Source organism: Ailuropoda melanoleuca, chromosome 9 (genome assembly GCF_002007445.2).
Source record: "Ailuropoda melanoleuca isolate Jingjing chromosome 9, ASM200744v2, whole genome shotgun sequence".
Taxonomy (NCBI): Eukaryota; Metazoa; Chordata; class Mammalia; order Carnivora; family Ursidae; genus Ailuropoda; species Ailuropoda melanoleuca.
The window spans coordinates 48,669,473-48,681,678 of record NC_048226.1 but is presented as its reverse complement, the minus strand read 5'-3'; the positions used below and the strand labels follow the sequence as shown (position 1 = coordinate 48,681,678).

Genomic DNA, 12,206 nt, shown 5'->3' with positions numbered 1-12,206 from the left:
CTGTTCACATTTCAGTTAATACTGTTTCCATGTTCAAAAAGCACAACTTATGTACCTTTTAGCAGTAATTCATTTTACAGTACAAGTGTGTGGTACGCAGAATAATGGTCCCCTAAAAGTGCCCTTACCTGAACCCCCCAGGACCCCTGAATAAACTACATGGCAAACAGGGCTTTGCAGATGTAATTAAGTTAAGGACCTTGAGATGGGACATTGCCCTAGATTATCCATGTGGACCTTATTCTTATCATAGGAATCCTTAAAAACAGACAGTCTTCCCTGTCTGTAGTCAGAGAAAGAGGTGAGATTACAGATTGGTCAGAGATACAACACTGCTGGCTTTGAAGATGGAGAAAAGGGACCACTAGCCAAGGAATGTGGACACCTCCTAGAAGCTGGAAAAGATAAGAATATGGATTATACCTGAGAGTCTCAAGAAAGGAATGAAACTCTACTGACAACTTGATCTTAGCCTGGTGAGATTAGTGTTGGACTTTTGATCCACAGAACTGTAAGATAATAAATGTATGTTATTTTAAGTCATAGGTTTGTAGCAATTTGTTATATTATGTGGGTCATAGAAAAATAATACAAAGAGAAAATATGTAACTTACTCATGAGAGGAATCATACACGGTACTCTCTAAATGTTCAATGAATATACATGGTCATTGTATAATGTAAGATATTAAAGATCATTGAAAGTTAAAAATCTCTAAATATCACAATCACAAAACTCTGGGCTATTTTTTTAAATCACTGTATTATAAAGATATTACCTATCATCAAAAGCAATGAGACTATTAACTATTGTGTTTTCACTTAGCAAACACTTCTAGAATATTTACTATGTGGTAGACACTATTATAGTCACTTTAGAAATATTAACTCATTTGATCTGTTAACCCTAAGAGATGGTTACTATTGCCATCCCTGTTTTACAGACAAAGAAGGTACAGGCTTCATTAGCTTGCCCAAGAATGCATATGCAGTAGTAAGTGGCAGAGTCAGAATTCAAAGCTAGGCACTCTGGCTCCAGTCCATGCTTTTAACCACCAGTTATGCTTCTTCTAAAAGCATAACCTTATATATTCCCGGTAAGTTGCTTTATATACTGTTTTAGGCTTAAGCAGAATTTTTTCAATTGTACGTTTTCTGAGTTATTTTCCCTTTTAGAATCCATTCAACAATTACTAAGCACCTCCTCTGTCTTAGGCATAGAAGTAAAAAGAAAGGAATAAAGCAATGAGCCTCCCCTTCAAGAATTCACAGCTTAAGTGACAAGAGACAGGTAAATAGATAATGACAAAATAACATAATAAATTCATTCAAGCAAAACCATCTCTTTTTTAGGAGCGTGAGGGGGTGCGGAGGGGGAGGGAGACAAGAAGACTCTGCACTGAGTGCAGAGCCCCACACAAGGCTCAATCCCAGGACCCTGAGATCATGACCTGAGCCAAAACCAAGAGTCTTACACCCAACCTACTGGGCCACTCAGGCTCCCCTAAAACCATCTCTTATTCCCTATCCATGAGTTCATGATTTAGAAGGAAAGACTAGTGCTTAAACAAACAATGTGATGCCTTAAATGCTACAGTAGGAGCCCCTAACTTGTGTTAACAGATATAGAAAAAGGAATAATGTTTGTAGGAACTGGGGTGTGGGGGAGACACTGAAGGGTTTGAAGAAAGACAGTAACAGAATAACATGAGTTTAGTACTTTAGAAAGATCACTCTGGTGAGCAGGGAAGAGATTAAACCTGAAGGGCGGTAAGGCTGAAGGCCACAGATTTGCCAGGAAATGATTTAAAGTACAGAGATGATGAGAGCTTGAAATAAGGCAATGTTAGCAGAGATTATTAGAAGAGAGGGTGGGATCTGGAGTGATATTAGAATGCACTGTGGCCAGGGACCCAGGATACGCCATGGGTCTCCCTCAAGGAATAAGAACAAAAGAGAACAGTGAGAAGTTAGCAACGATGGCTGTGTAAACACTAGGCTGACAGATGGGAGAGGGAGTATTTGGATTTTGTGTCCTGTTGCCCTTCTAAATCATTTGGACATTAACCTGGGTAAGTAGAGACTGGACGAAGTGCTTACAGCGTAAAATCGGATAACACTAGAAAGTAACAGTGCTAGAAAGATGGATATACTGGAGTGGGGAGAAATCGGTGTCTGAGAAAGGAGACAGCATTTTGGTATATTAAAAGAAAAATTTTAATTAAAAATTTCTTTTTAATTTTAATTATATTTTTTAAAAAATCTTATTTTATGAAGAGACTGAAATTATCTAAAGGAAACATTTCTTTTTACAATTAACTACTGTTTTTAAATGTTGAATTTTCACCAATAATTATAGCTAGCAAGAGCTTACTTTGTGGAGACACTGTTCTAAGTATTGTACATATAGGGCCTCATTTAATCCTCAAGTGTTATTATTAATTCAGCTTATTGTTAAGTGAGACCCAGAGAGGCTGAGTAACTTGTCAAGGGTCATCTAGTAACTAGTAAAGTTTGAATTTGAATCCAGACGTCGTGACACCAAATCCTGAATTCGTACCTACATCACTAACCATGTTTAGTAAATCTAGACATCCAGAAATAATTTTTACTATGTTGTGGTTCAGACCACGCAGAGGCTCTAGCACCAGACTGTGTAGGTTCCAATCCTCATTTTGCCACTTACTAGCCACGTGAAGTTGGGCAAGAGACTTCCCCACTCTCTATTTTCCTATCTATAAATGGGGATAATAATAGTGCTTGTCTCCTAAGGCATTTCCAAGGACTAAACAAATAAATGCAGAAAAAGAGTTTAGAATAGTGCCTAGAACATATTACGCATCCAATAATATTTACCTGTTATTATTAACATTATTCTATCCTGAAGTACTGAGAATACTGGTAAGAAATGCTGTATATACCACATGGCCCCAGTTAAGATCTGCAGTAGACAAAATAATGGCCCCTAAAAATGCCCATGCCTTTATCCCAGGAACCTGTAAATATGCTACCTTACCATGGCAAAAGGGACTTGGCAGATGTGGTTAAGGCTGTGGACATTGAGATGGAGAGATTATCCAGAATCACCTAGGTAGGCCCAATCTAATTAGATTCTTAAAGGACTGCAATTAGAGAGAAAACAACTGAAGTAAAGGTTAAGAGAAATCATGAGAGGCTCTCAATCCAGCAGTGCTGGCTTTGAAGAGGAAGAGAGAGGGCCACAACCCAAGGAATATGGATGGCTTGTGGAAGTTGGGGACATGCCCTTAGCTGATGAGCTAACATGGAGCCAATACTACCACAGCAAGGAACTGAACTCCATCAACCTGAATAAACAAAAAAAACAAACTCTTCCCTACACCCTGTAGAAACACAGACCTATGGACACCTTGATTTTGGCCCAGTGAGATCAGAGTTGGACTTCTGACTACAGAACTGTGTGACAATACACTGGTGTTGTTTTGAGCTGCTAACTTCGTGGTAATTTGTTACAGCAACAGTAGTAAACTAATATAAGATCTATTTTTAACTTTTTCCTTAAAGACTCAAATATATTGATTTAAGAGCTATGTAATATGCTAAAATGGATTTAACTTTTTAAAGTCAGCAACATTAAACTATGTTAGGGGCATAAATCAATGTCTCCTTTACATTTCTATTATTAAATTCCTTAGAACCTAAAATTTGCTGAAAGGCTAGAAGAAAGTATCATAAATAAGATGCTATTATAATTCTTTTAATCTTTTCTTTATATTTAAGGAAATACTCTATTTTTTTCTTAAGTTCTCATAATTAATGGATGAGTTAATTATACTTTGATTTTTTACTAGTATATTTTAAGTCCTAATAAGACTCTTCATTATCATGTTGACAGAAATTTATAAATTTTAGGTTTAAACATTAACATGTTGCATTTACAGAGGTAAAACACTCAAAGGCCAAATACACCATGCTGTGGTTATCTACTTTTCCACTGTCTCTGAATTAGTACTCATTAGGTCCAAGAGAGTAGGGGCCATGTCTGGGTGTTCACCTTTTTATCTACACTGCTTAGCAATACTCCTAGCCCCCAGCAGTCTTAAATAAAGGGAAAAAAAGTTAAATAAAGGGATGAAAAACAAATGTATTTTTAAATTAAGTATAGAAAATTGGAAGTAAAGCTTCCCTAAAATTTCAGCTTATTAGCTCAGTGGAAAACTAAAGAGGTTTACTATATCAAGAGGTTAAATGATAAAAGCTGGAGCTTATTTTTAACCAAAATCTTAAATGTTCTACATGTTTTATGTTCTTAATCAGATTCATCAAACATAAGGCAAATATCTTGCTAGCTTGGTATATTTATTAGTATCAACAGCTACTGTGATGTTCATGTGACATACATAAGGTTCCATAAATTAGAACTTGCTTTCTGAAAATGTCCTCTGTTACTCTTTTTGGGGTGCTTTTTCCCACTTCCATAAAAATTAAATGAAGCAAGTATTATCTGCTGGCCTACCTAAGAAGTACAACATGCCTGCATTTACAATTACTAAATGAAAGCCTTAGTCTTATTCAAAAAGATTTTCTTACCCTCCAGAACAGCACCATTCAACATAAATGTAACATGAGCCACGTTCTAATTTTAAATTTTCAAAAACATTCCCATTTCAACATGTCAGTATAAAATGAACTAGTTTACATTCTTTCTTTTCTATACTGTATCTGTAGAAATCCAGTGTGAATTTTACTTAGATCTCAGTTTGGCCTACCCACATTTCAGGTGTCTAGGAGCTACTATAGGGACCAACCGCGGCTCTAGAAAAACCTCCCCTCCTGTGCCTAAGAGAACTATACACCCTATTAACTTGTAGCTACTACTCTGTCTCATCTGTACTGTTGGTTCATGTGCTGGCAAGGACTTTTTTGTTAACTAATTCGGGAAACCATCAACATCATCCTTCTTAGGGCTGCTTTTTCCAAGATCTCCTTAATGCATGGAAGACAACAAAATTGCAGGTGTCAATGTTAAATTGTACACCTTTGATGTAAAAATGAATTTTAACAGTATTAAGATTCATTAATAAATGTTCTTTTATCCATAATGTTTCCTATTCTGGTTAACAGAACATGAATTCTGTTCCACAGAAAAAATATTTTAAAAAATAAAAGCTGTCTTGTAATACTGCTTCTACAGGATACGCTCCGGAACATGTGGTGGTAGGACGGTGTGCTCCTGGGGAGAAGAAGGGGGTGAAGCGACAACTAAAACGTTCTTAAGACCTACTATGTGCAGGAAGGTTTACCTACTTCTCTTCAAAGCTTAGAGCAAACTCTCCAGCCAATACACTGCCGTCCATACTACAGAAGCAGCAGGCAGTGACAATTCACGCAGCCACACATAATTGCCCGGTGAACTCTCAAAAAATAACTTCCCTCAGGCCCCAGTCCTAGAAATTCAGACTCAGTTACCCAAGGCTGGGCGACCTGGCTGTCCGTATTTCTAATTGTTCCTGGGTGATTCACAGGGATCCTGCGGCTCCCAGGTGCTCACCCCCCAACGGTACGAGCGCTTCGAGCCGACCAGCTGGGCCTCTCCGGCCGAGGCCGTGCAGGGCGGACCGCTAACGGACGGGGCTACCCGCCTTCCTAAGCCTGCAGAAGTCAACAAGCTACCCACCCTCGGCACGCACGCGCAGCAAAACGGCCCCTGCCCCGAAGCTCCCCCCTCGCCCAGGGCTCCCCTCCCCAAGAGGCCATCCCGCTGCGAGCCCTCCACCCTGGGAGAGCCAGGAGCCCGGGAGCTGCGGAGGCGCCCCGCTGCCACTCGGCGGCGCTTGTCCCGCCGCACGCCGCGCCGTCCGAGGGCAGGGAAAATCCTGCCCTCAGAGACCCCCGGCTTCCCCGCGGGCTCTTCACACCGAGGCCTCTTCACGCGCGGCCCCGACCTGGGACTGACGGGTTCGCGACTGCCCTGCCAATCAGAGTGGCCGACCGACCAATCACCGTGCTTTCCTCAGAGTGGCCGACCGACCAATCACCGTGCGCGGGAATCCTCTTCGGCTCTTCGGCCCTTCGGCCCTTCGGCCCTCCGGCGTTCCCTGTTGCTGGGCCCTCCCCGGGCCTTCCGCCGCGCTCGAAAGCTTCGTTCTTCTTGGTTTAATTTCCCCTTTTTTCTCAGACACTTCCGGGTCCTGCGTCGCTCCGGAAGCCGGCGAGTTCCGGAAGCCTGGGTAATCCAGGTTCTGCTAGGAGAAGCCAAGCTTCCCAGAGAATGTCTCAGAGAAAGTTACGTGGAACGGGGGCGTTTCGCAGACTCCTAAGGTCAGTGTCTGCCCGAGAGAGCCGGAGTGAAAACCTGAGGTCTTGCTTACAGCTGGGAGGGCGTGGAGTTTCACGACGTTGTCGCTGTCGCCCTTACCTTGAGTTTCCCTGTTTATTGGCTTCCTGTTTTCCTGGAAGAAGCAAATCAAAGTCTGATTTGGGAAAGGCGGTGAAGTAGGCCCGAGCGCCTAAAAATAGTCTTAGAATCACACCATTAGAAGAAAAAAGTCAAACACAGCTAAACTTGAGTTCCTTTGCCTTCCCGGAGATGACTTTCTAAACACTTCAAAATCTTTTCCGCGCACTTGTCGGTGGTGAGATTTACTTTTTAAGAATGGCTTAAAAAGTATGCACTGTCCAAACTACTTAATATCGGGTGGCTCATATAAAGTGTTATATTTGGTACAAAAATAGAGGATGCTTAAGTTTCTAATATTTTTGAAAGCCTGTGAACTTAGAAGCAGTTTTAATTTTCTTCGGGAGGAAGAGCTGTTCAGATTGTTCGTACGTAATTGCTTGCGATAAGTTTGTTACATTTAAATTGATTTCTGATAACTGAGAGTGTGAGAATAATTGACATTTTTCTTCTGGTGCTTTAAATTAAAAGTCGTTTCTTATTTCTTTAGGTCCCATTTTTCAGAAATACCACATTTAGTGAAAGGGCTTTTCCCGACACCAAGTTGTTTAACGTCCACATCTAACTTGTTCTGGTATTCTGTGATGCCCCTTGAGAATTTTTTACTTTAACAATTTCAGGCAATTGCAGGAAGTTTCAGACTTTATCCACACCACAGTTCGCTGTCTAAACACCTTCCCCTAATGTGTTATTTTTAGTTAAACCTGAACAAAATAAACTTGGGATGGCTGACTTTTTTTTCCCCACTTTATCTTCTCTTAGATCTGCCCATATTATCAATTACTTGTATCCAGAAACATTAGAGTTGAATGATTTGAGCCAGAAGGAGACTGGAAAGAAGAGAGATAGTGGAATTATTTAAAAAGTGAAAAAAAAGAAAACACCCATATATGTACCTTTATGCTTATTGTTTATTTATTATATATTTTTTATTTTTTTTCCTTTAAAAAAAGGAAGAAAGTGGAAGTAACGGGAAAGAGAATATTAGACTAAGCGAAGAGAATTGAGTGCTAGTTCTGACTCTGGTTTCCTTTGACCGGTCCTACCTCGTGGCCTTATTCTCTTCATTTTTAGAAATTAGGGGTAGCATTCAATCTGTGGTTTTAAATCTGTTCTGAAGAAGAATTCCTATGGAAATTTCCTGGAGCTACATAGGGGAGAGACAAAGCAAGCAGACACTCAGCCATATTTTACAAGAGCAGCTGTTTTATGTGTTCTGTCTGAAAAATAGTGTTTCTGTTAAATTTAAATCCATATCTTAGACTAGATTATCAGTGTTTACCTCTAGCATTATGACTCTGTTTCAAATTACACATTTGTATCCAGTGTGCATTCATTCGATTAGTAGTTTTTTTTAATAGTAAAAGACACATTCATTATTAATTCATGACAAAAGCCACAAACAAGTCTATATTGTTTCATTTGTTTAATAAATACAAACTTCAAATTTCTTTGTGATCAGAATCATAATTCTTTATTTTTCTCTCTTCCTCCTACCCTGGTATTTTAGCCATAAAATTTTTGCTTATTTTCGAAGCTCATAATAATCTTTGCAATAGGGAGGGCAGATATTTTCCATTTTATGTATTCTGTAACTGAATCTTAAAGACATTAACAGTCTTGCCCAATGTCACATTACTAGTAAATTTACATTTTAAGTCTTAACCCCATGTTTTCCTCACACATCAGGTAATTTTAAAGTCTCTTTCTCTCTCTTGCACTTCACTGTGCTCAGGTTCCTGTAGCACGAGGAAGATGTATGCCATATGCACAATCTTTATTTCTGGACAAAAGTTCTGCTCTGAATCACTTGCTCCTTTTTTTCCTCCCTTGATTATCTTGGGCAACCTCGAAGCAAATTGGATGCCCCCTTTACCTCCTTCCTGTGAAATGACAGCAGTTTCTAAACATTCCATGTTCCTCTTCAGTTCCTTTGGAATGTGGAAGAAACCTCTGGAGAAAAGCTCTGTACTGCTCCATTTGCCCCATGTAATCCTGGCACTGTAAATGCCAGCACTGTGATTGCTCTCCATGGAAGTGGAAGCAGGGAAGAGGATGTCTAACACTCTCTGTCCTTCCCATTGTGCACTATTAATCAATTTATTTTCAGTTTTTTACCATCTATACAACCAAAGTGCCCTTTCCATATTGTTTTTTGTTCTGTTTAATATGTTTTCTTTTTTTTTTCCAGACCTCTCCCTTCTTAACTGCCTGTCAATAAGGTGAGATAAAATTTCATCCAAGTTACGTTGTCTTCTTACTATTAAGTCAAAAACCCGAAGAGCTGTAGAGTAATTCTGTTTTGATTCTGCATAACTTTTCCCTTCTAGTGTTAGGTGAATGGGCATTCCCTCTACCTTGCATATAGTATGTATTCATAACAGTGAAATGAATATTCACGCCTCATTTTTTCACCCAGATATTCCCTTTGTTCAGATTGGACATTCAATCTCTTTGAATGGTTCTCTGACAACTATAGAGTCAGGGAGAGAGAAGGTACACGAGATGCATCCCAGGCAACATGGGCAACTTTACCACATTCCTTTACTTTTTTCCCCATTTATAGTCCTGGGAGCTTGACTGGCAGTCTGGTCTTGTGAATGATTTTGAGGGAAAAAAATTTGCTTTGAGCTCTGCGGGATTGAATTTCTTCCAAGTTTACCACATTTCCATACTACTTACTAACTTCCTTTGTGTGTTCCACAGTTTCTCTGCTGTTTACCAGAATTTACTGATTGTCAGTCTGACCTTAAACAGGTTGTTAATCTTCTCAAGCCTAACTTTTGTCTTCTTAAAATGGACATGATAGCCTTTACTGTGTTGAGGATTAAATGAGATAGAGTGTGAACAAAACATAATGCCTCACACATAGTAATGTATCACATGGTACTTCCTTCTTGCCCATTGCTAATACCTCTGTTCCTTTGTGGATATATTTCCATGTTGTCTATCTCTCTCTTTTTTTTTAAGATTTATTTATTTATTTGTCAGAGAGAGAGAGAGAGTGCAAACAGGGGGAGCAGCAGGCAGAGGGAGAAGCAGGCTCCCCACTGAGCAAGGAACCAGATGCGGGACTCAGATCCCAGGGTCCTGGGATCATGAGCTGAGCTGAAGGCAGAGGCTTACCCAACTGAGCCACCCAGGCATCCCTCCATGTTGTCTTGAATGTCATAAAATATGCAATTAAACATGTTTGCCAATAATTTGCAAGTCATTTAAAATTCTCTTCTGAGGCTCTAAATTCCTTTTCTAAATTCGTAGAGTACTTAAAGATCTAGTTGCTTCATGTGTTTCATATGGCTCTTGTTTGTTCATCCTTGGATTGTAATTTTTGCTGTAGTTCATGCCTATACTCTTAATCTCTTAACATTTAGCCTTTTAAAATAGCCCCATTTGCACGTCCTGTGGTGTCCTCCTTAAGTGTTTATGTTCATCTTTTAGGCCCATCACCACCTTGTTAGTCAAGAACACTAGTTTGGAGCATGACTCTGCCACTCTTAGTTGTGTGATTTTACACAAGTCAGTTAATCTCTCTGTGCTTCAGTTTCCTTGTTTTAAAACATAAATGATAAAAGAACCTCTTTCATAATATTAGTAAGGATTAAATGATTTAATATTTGATTTTGCAAAGTATACTTAGCTATGATAGTCTCTTGTTAACACTTGATAACTGGTAAGTAGTATATATTTACTACAGTCGTAAACTCTTAAGTTGGTGGGTATTGTCTATAGATGTTTTGCTGTTTTTTTTCTGTGATTGTGTCTCTGTCTCATGTGTTCTGTTCTGATTTCTCCACTTTCTCTAGCCTTTTTCACACTCATCATTTCTGCAGTTGGAAATGGCTGTTCTTTTATTTTTTTCTTCCTCTTCCAAAGTTTCCTAAAATAGTTCTTATAAGAATTCTAGATAGGTAGACTTTTGCAGTTGATTTTTTGAAATTTATTTTTTCATTTTTTAACTGCTAGAGAGTATAGTGTGGGAAAATGACTTGTCCAGAGTCACACAGCCTGTTGGTGAACCTGGTCTAAGATACAGAATTAATCAGAACCAGTTTAACTGTCTTTCCCCATATTCACTCAAACATCTGCTTTTTATTTTCACAACATGCTTTCTCTCTTAAAGACTCAAGTATCAACTTTCTGAAAGAAAAGATTATGAGTGCCATGCTTTTCTCTTCGTAAAACTAGGCCAAGGTATTGGAAATTCTGTTTTAAGGTTTAAAAAAAAAAAAAACAGGGAAACGGTGGTGTTAGTTTTAAATACTTGAATAAGTATCTTAAATAAGTAAATGAAATAGGGAGGGTACTCAATTGTATAAGACTATTTATAATCTTAATGATTGTAGTATTTGTTTTGAGTTCCCTTTTCTCTCCAAATTAAAAAATATATCTATATTTCCCATCTGCTAGGTTAAGTTACTTGTCGTTGATCCGTGTTCATCTTTTTGAGCAATTTATGTGATTTTGAAGTTTATCCTAGAAACATTTTGTTGTGCATTCACTCACTACCAGTCCCAAAAAGAAAAATCTTATTTGGATTTGATGAGGATTACATTTAAGTTAAGAGTAATTTAGAAGTCTAGCGTCCACCACAGAATTTTAAAATTTCACANTCACTAACAGTCCCAAAAAGAAAAATCTTATTTGGATTTGATGAGGATTACATTTAAGTTAAGAGTAATTTAGAAGTCTAGCGTCCACCACAGAATTTTAAAATTTCACATGTCTTGTCTGTATCCAAAAGAACACAGTTGGGACTTACAACATTGGATATCTATAAACTATTGAAACTTGGTTTATATTTGATGAAAGAGTAGAACAAAAGAGTAGTGACAAGTCATTTAGCAGCCTGTGGCAGAAGTGGGATTTGAACTTCTGGTTGTTGATTTCTAGGCCTATTCACAGTGCCAGAGGTCACAGTGTCCTAATGGGTCTCAGTCATAGCTTTTTCTCTTTTGCTCATGTTTGAAATGTGTTCTGGGAATCGGTGTTCTGTTAAATCCCTCTTTGATGCATGTCCCATTTATTAGTATTGATTTCAATACAATGGACAGTAAATCTATCTGACTACACAAAGGAAATAAAATAGTAGGGTGTAGTTCAAAGCTTAAGATCTCCAGTTATAGAACTTTATTCACATAACCTCATAATAGGAAACATTAGTTTAAAATTTTTTCAAACCTAAAAAGAAAAAATGCATATATTGCCTCATCCATTTTGATTACTTGAACCCTCAGGATAGTGTGGCAGCAACATTGTCATACTAAAATTTGGTTGATTATTGTGGATCTGAAAAAAGATAGCCTGGCAGTAGGTGCATATATGGGTTTGATACCTTAGAGAATACTTGGGAATCACATGTTTCTGCTGACAAAGTTTACAGGACTGTAAATTTAAATGTAGAGTTTTTGTAGGCAGCATGCATTGACAAAAATGCCTAATGGTAATACATCTAGTACTGAGAGTCTCGGAACAGGTCAATAATAATGTGTATATTGATAGCAGCAATGTAGGAGATGTTACTTGGTATTATAGCTAAAAATCTATGTTATCCCCTTAATCATAATTACATTAATATTGACAGGCCCTTGACAATACTCACATTATTATTGATAGATTTCTGTCAATAACATGTTTTAAATAAAATATATTCATTCATAATTTGTACTATACTCAGTAAAAGCTCTGAAATACATTTTGAAAATTCTTCCTTCTTTAGTAAGATACAGTCATTTGTTTTGTTTTGGAATGTGATATAGATGACAGTTTAT

General features: G+C 38.3%; 1 protein-coding gene across 11 annotated transcripts in view; it reads left to right on the top strand.

Annotated features, from left to right (window-relative positions):
• The first annotated feature begins 5,539 nt into the window (after positions 1-5,539).
• Positions 5,540-12,206, top strand: part of PEX2 (peroxisomal biogenesis factor 2) — a 50,908-nt gene continuing 44,241 nt past the window's right edge. For 5 of the 11 annotated variants that reach the window (XR_004627826.1, XR_004627827.1, XR_004627824.1 and 2 more), the window contains exons 1-2: positions 5,540-6,299; positions 8,627-8,657. The gene's annotated coding sequence lies outside the window, so the exon portion shown is untranslated. The remainder of the gene's footprint in view (positions 6,300-8,626; positions 8,658-12,206) is intronic. The other 6 variants (XM_019803424.2, XM_034668217.1, XM_034668216.1 and 3 more) reach the window with 2 other exon arrangements.